Here is a 7,249-nt window from a genome sequence, read left to right as displayed (position 1 = left end):
AAAACTTAGATTTTGTCATCTAGTCGACTTAAATTTGTAAATTATATGTTGTAAATATTTCTAAACAGTTTCTTGGGTTCCCAAGTGTCAATTACTCAATGATTTATAGTAAATGGAATTATTTTCAAAGTTTGTTTCGCTGTTTATGATTTAATTACACTTTTGACTTAAAAACCTCGATTAGCGAGTTAAATGCAAGTTTAAAAACTCACTTAGTAATGGCTCTAAGGAAGTAGGGCGTTACAGTTTGCTAGGAAGATGTTCTCCCTAGAGTGGGTGAGCTCAGTATAAGTCGAGTAGACCGGCTTAAATTTTTCCACGGACTTCTTCTTCTTGGGGCCATGCTGGTTGCCCTCGCCGTTCCCCTTTCTCTTGCCTCCACCAAACTGGTTATTCTGCGTAACGTTCTGGGTCGCTGTCACGACCTCCGTTCCCACTCCAGCGGGTTGCTCAGGGACCTGGCTGGTTCCTGCAGCTGAGGCTTGGGCCTCCTCCATGTTGATCCACCCCTGGGCCCTATTTAGGAATTCATTTACTGAGCTGACTCCCTTCCTTTGTATCTCATTCCAGAGTCCCCCTCCGACGAGGATTCCAGTCCTCAAAGCCATGAGTTTGGAGCTGTCATCTGCGTCTCTGGCCCGAGCAGCGACGTTCGCGAACCTGCTCAGGTAAGCCTTCAGAGGCTCTTCGGGTTGTTGCCTCACGTTAGCCAGGGAGTCGGCCTTGACGCGGGCAGCCTGGGAGGCTCGGAATGCTCTTTTGAAGTCAGCAGAGAAAGTCTTCCAGGAGTTGATTGTCTGTTTCTTGCTTTGTTTGAACCATTGCCTGGTCGGCCCAATCATTGTGGAGGGAAATATTAAACACCTCAGCTCGGGGCCAATGTTGTGGGCCATCATGAGGGTATTGAACATACCCAGATGATCTGACGGATCTCCGTCTCCGTTGAATTTGGACAGGTGCAGCATACGGAAACCGGGCGGGTATGCCGTTGCTGCTATGCTAGGGGCGAAGAGCTCAAGCTCGTACCCCGAATCATATTCGTCTTTTTCTTTCTCCGACAGGAGCTTCCTCATTAGCTCCTCCATCTGAGCCAGGCGCTCAAGGGTTTTGTCCTAATCTCCTTGGTTATTCCGGGGCTGTTCAACAACTCCGGATCCATTGTATACGTTTGGTGGGTTATTGCCCCTCCTATCTTGAGATAGGTTATTTGGGACATTCCCGCCGTTATGTACCTCGGACAGGTCTCCCCTTGAGCGAGCATGGCTGCCACTTCCTGCCGGGTCCCCCCAATGAGAGTTAAGGCGATCTCGTAGGTCACCCCTCGGGGTGGCCTGAGGACTTTGGACCGAGCTTAGGCATTGGCGCAGGTCTCCACCAAAAAGGTAACTTCGGCAACTTTCGGTCCAGTAGCTCCTATTAGAAACGCTCGGAGCCCGCCTTTGGGGCTGAGGATCCGAGACTTCTCTGGGCGTCCTGACACGATGGGAAGGTCCTGCGGAAGGCCGGTTTCTCCTGCTACTCCCATAAGCTGGAATATCTCGGACGGGTCGAGGAGGAGACGGATATCTTATTGGTGAGGGAGGATGCATGACCGGGGATGCAATCCTGGTTCCGTCAGGGCGGATAAGGTTAGGTAGGGGCCTTTCGGCCCTGCCAACTTGTTGGCCTTGTGCCTGGCGATCTAAGCGGGGCGCAGGACGGCTGGCCGGGACGAGCTGTCGCTGTGAGCCCTCCCCGGATCTCCTTCTAGAATTCCCTCGAGCCCTCCTGGGCGTGCTCGAGGCTGGCTGTGAGCTGGGAATTGAAGTTTGAACCGAGCGGCTATACTGTTGCTCGACCCTGGGTAGTTCTTCGAAGATTGCCTCTCGGTGGTGCGATGAGAGAGTAGAGTTGGATGTTGGAGGTCTGGCCGAGCGGCTAGGCCTGGACCGATTACCCCGGCAGGACTTGTGAGTCTCGCCTTGCCTCTTTCCGACGTTAGTGTCGGTTGTAAGAGGGGGTAGTCGGGCCAACACCTCCTTAATATGCTGATTAGCTTTCGCCAGCTGAGCATTCTCCATCTCTACCGCCGTATAAAAGTCCCAGTTTGGATTAGGTGGCCGGGGTGCCGAACTTCTGGTGTCATCCTGGCCTATTGGCTGCTTGCCCAACCGCTTCTGAACTTCGAGGTTTTGGTCACCGGAGATGGCGGCATGATGGGCCTCCTGCCCATCATGTTGGTCTGCCTCGTTACCGTGTCTTGATCGAGTGATCACCATAGTTGGATATTTGCGATAGCACCAATCTAACAAGTTCTCAATGAAAGCACCAAACTATTGACGCGGTTCTTCGCCAACAGGTAATTAAGAAAATAAGAGAAAGGGATTAGTGCTAAGTGATGAACCGAAACAGATGAATGATCTTAAAATGAACTGATGATACGACTACGTTTTTAGGTGGTTCAAAGGTTAAAATCCTTCTACTCCACCAGCCAATATTATTGCTATATTTCTGGTATTCTTTACAGGGTATTTCGTTACTCAATAGAATCCAACCCTTTGCAACTCCCAGGGTCTCCATATTTATAGGAGAGGGCACCTGGGAGTTGGTAAGGGGGGTCATCCCGTGACCTTCTTACCCATCATGTCACTTCTGTGACATTCATGATTAATTCCTAAAACCTGACAAATGAAGTGTGGTCTAATCAATAGGTAAGGGGGATAATCGGCCGCACGGCCCAACCCGGTCGTGGGAGCCTGAACACGCACGTTCATGCTGCATGTCCGAGAATTGAGGGATATATCAGACACGTGATGTCTGATATATGCACGTTTACATTGCGTGGTTGACTTTATAAAGGGTCACATCTTCCAACTCTAGCTCGTGCCTCGAGCTAGATGCCTTCTTGACCCGCGGTCTTCATATTTCTGACTCGGCCCTTAAATAATATTGATAAACCCTTGGCTACCTCGAGCTAAAGAGGTAGGACCTGACAACAGCAGCTCCGGCCATGTGGTATCCACGTGGCTGATATAATTATGCCATATCTCAGCTCGCTAATAGCCCGTGGAAAATTAGGGCGTACAATCTTAAATAAACACACAGAAATTTTATAGTGGTTCAGCCCTATTCTGATGATCAGTAATAACCTAATCCACTTAGTCTTTAGTATTGAATTACCCGATCGTGTAATGACCCAACTATTTCTAAGACATTGGACCGTTAAAACTACTAGACATAGCCACTATTTTTGAGAAAATATAAATAAGGAATATTCATAACTTTATTAAAAACTCCAAAGTAATTATTGAAATACATAAATGAGCGATATGAGATCTCATTGTTTTAAAATAAAACATAACTTTAAATTTAATGAAGTTGTTTACAAAGATAAATGCGGAAAATACATAAAGACATAATTTTAAGAGACTAAAATAACGTCGTCCTCGAATCGTCACGCAGTCCATTGAATCCCTTCATCCTTAATACACAAGCCAAGCTGCCAAGAATCCTTCCTCCACCAAATCTATTTTCCTTCATCACGTAAAAAAAAAATAAAGGAGTGAGCCTAATGCCCAGCAAGGAAAATCTACCAACACATATAAGCATAAAACTATATCATAAACATATACTATAAAACATATGACTATACAAACATCTTTTACAATGGCCATCATACTTCTTGGGGCTTGCTAGATAGGCAATCATATGCCCATAAATTTACGGGGTTTGTTATCTAAACAAGTCATATAAATTTATGGGGCTCATTATCTAAACAAATCATATGCCCAAGGAATATATTATTGGGGCTTGATATCTAAACAAGTTATATGCTTGTTATCTAAACAAATTATATGCTTGTTATCTAAACAAATTATATGCTCAAGGTCTAAGAACATATCATACATATATCATAGCATAAACATATCAAAACATAAAACACATAAGATCTATCCTATTTTCCTTACCAACACCGGGATATTTGAGAACAAGGACGAGATTTGGAACACTCCTGAAATCAACAATAAGAATGGTGAGTATTTCTAAAGAAAAGAACTAAACCACCAAGAAGAAGCTTACAGAAAAGAAACCTTAAGTTCAAAGAACTTAAATACCTAACCAAGAATCGAAAACAACAAGTTAGGATTTGAGTAAAGAAAACTAAAGAACCATATAGAAATGAACTTAAGAATAGGAATACCTTTGCATGTACTAGAATCGATCTATACCTCGATATTGAAAACACACTATGTCTCACTTCCCAAGTGTTTATAAAGCTTAAGATGATAAAGCTTTTATCCCAAACACAAGTGGATCACTCTATAGCAACTCTAGCAGCTTGAAGGCTATGAAGACAGCTTGAAGAATGAGAAAAATGGCTGGGTATAGGTCCTATTTATAGAGTTCAAGGAGTGAAAATATCTCCTTTTACCTTGAATAAAAATAATGAATATTAAATGAAAAATATTTGAATATTCGTTCAACAGGTGCTTAAGACTCGGTCAAAAACGTTCAGAGGCAAGTCAAGAGGTTAAAGGATGAATCAAGCTCGAATTCTACGACGTTTGAAATTATGGTCCTAGGGCTGATATATCGCCCACCCTAGGCGATAAATCACCTGGCCCTATGTCCCGAGTGATCATGGTTTCGATCGTGCGAAATCAACGTGTTTTTTGTATCTCCCGTGTGGCGATATATCAGCCCTATAGCTGTGATATATCGGCATAAGTTGAAATATTAGACACGTAATTGCACTTCATTAGCTTAATTCGAATTGGATAAACAGCTTTGACTGAGTCATAATACGATCTTAAAGCTGCTGGAAGGTTCTAGATCTTCTACATCTTTCTTTTTAATTAAACTACTTATCAAAATACTTAAATCCTTAATAAACATGCACACGACAAGTGTCATGATCTTATTAATTCTATCTAAACCTTATTGTATAATAAAGGACATCCTTATAATCAGTTATATTAATCAAACCTTATGTTATAATTAATATTCTTAAACTATAGGTTAAACTTATAAAATCTATAGGTGTTGCTACGAGTTTCCAACTAAGTCCCAAATTGAACCAAAATCCACGGTAAGTATCATACTATAAACTAATACTAACTACTACTATTACTACTACTATCTAGCTAGCTAAGTAAACATTTTGGGACTCTACAATTCTCCCCTACTAAAAAGAATTTCATCCCCGAAATTTACTTACCAAACAATTCTGGATACCGGGCTAACATGTCTTCCTCCAACTCCCATGTTGCCTCCCATTCAGAACTATTACTCCATAGGACCTTGACTATCAGAATACTCTTGGATCGTAACTCCTTCATCCCTCTATCTAGGATGCTAACTGGTCGTTCCACGTAACTCAAGTATTTCTAGTGTGCTATCATATTGTACTTGAGGGCGTGAGATGGGTCTGACACATATCTACGCAACATCGAGATGTGGAACACATTGTGGCTATCTACTAGAGCTGGCGGTAGGGCTAATCTATATGCAACTGCTCCCACTTTGTCCAATATCTCAAATGGACCTATAAACTGGGGACTAAGCTTGGCATTCTCCCCAAACCGCTTCACACCTTTCATAGGAGATATCTTTAGGAAGACTTGATCTCCAACTTTGAATTTCACATCACGTCGCTTGGCATCCGCATAACTTTTCTGACAACTTTGAGCAGCGAGCATACATTTTCTAATCAGCGCTACTGCTTCCTGAGCTTTTCTAACAGCTTCAGGACCAAGAAGTTACCTTTCTCCTACCTCATCCCAATGTAACGATGATCGACACCTTCTTCCATAAAGTAACTCAAAAGGCGCCATCCCAATCGTTGACTGGTACCTATTGTTGTAGGAGAATTCTATCAGTGGCAAGTACTTATTTCATGATCCTCCAAAATCAAGTCCACTAGCGCTCAACATATCCTCTAAAATATGTATGTTATGCTCGAACTGACCATCTGTCTGAGGATGAAATGTCGTGCTAAGACTTAACTTGGTACCCATGGCTTGCTGCAAGCTTCCCCAAAATCTCGATGTAAACACCGATCCTCTATCGGATACTATTGTCTTAGGGATTCCATGCAGTCATACTATTTCTTGAACATAAATGTCTGCGTATTGATCTGCTGTATATGAAGTCTTGACAGGGAGGAAATGACCTGACTTGGTTAGTATATCTATTACTACCCAAGCCGAATCATGCTGCTTATTTGTTCGTGGCAAACCAGTCACGAAATCCATGGCTATATCATCCCATTTCCATTCTGGAATGCTAAGTGGTTGCAAAAAGCCTGTAGGCCGCTGGTGTTCTGCTTTCACTTTTTGGCACACTAAACGTTTAGACACAAATTCCGCTATATCTTTCTTCATTCCTGGCCACCAATATATTGCCTTAATTTTGTGAGTCATCTTGGTCGACCCTGGGTTTACTGAGTAGGGGGTATTGTGCTCTTCTTCTTAAATCTTCATCTTAATCCCTCGATCATTCGACATGCATACCCGATCCTTATATCTCAAGAACCCCTGTCCTGATATCGAGAAATCTGTGGCCTTGCCTTCTTTAACTGCATCCATATGTGCTACTAATGTGTCATCATGCCCTTGCCCAATCCGTATATCTTCTAACAGACTTGACTGGATGGACAAGTTAGCCAGTTTACCAATGACTATTTCTATTCCGGCACTGATCAGCTCCTGCCATAGCGGCTTTTCTATTCCATCTAATGCTACTAGACTTCCATAACTCTTCCTACTTAGTGCATCAACAACTACGTTTGCCTTTCCCGAGTGGTATAGGATTTCGCAATCGTAATCCTTCACTAGTTCCAACCACCTGCGCTGCCTAATGTTGAGCTCCTTCTGAGTGAAGAAATACTTTAAGCTTTTGTGGCTTGTATAAATCTCACACTATTCTCCATAAAGATAATGGCGCCAGATTTTCAACGCAAAGACCACCGCTGCCAACTCCATATCGTGTGTTGGATACCGCTGTTCGTACTCCTTCAGCTACCTTGAGGCATAGGCTATCACCTTGTCATTCTGCATCAGCACATAACCCAACCCTTGCTTAGACGCGTCACAGTAGACTACAAACTTGTCGTTGGTTGTCGGTACACAAAGTATTGGTGCTGAGCACAGCTTATCTTCAAGCAACTGGAAGCTCTCTTTACACTTATCAGTCCAGTTGAACCATTGTTGTTTCCGGGTCAGGTTGGTAAGCGAAGTGGCTATCTTAGAAAAGCCATCTACAAAACACT

Source organism: Humulus lupulus, chromosome X (assembly GCF_963169125.1).
Source record: "Humulus lupulus chromosome X, drHumLupu1.1, whole genome shotgun sequence".
Classification (NCBI taxonomy): domain Eukaryota; kingdom Viridiplantae; phylum Streptophyta; class Magnoliopsida; order Rosales; family Cannabaceae; genus Humulus; species Humulus lupulus.
This window is presented reverse-complemented; position numbering follows the sequence as displayed.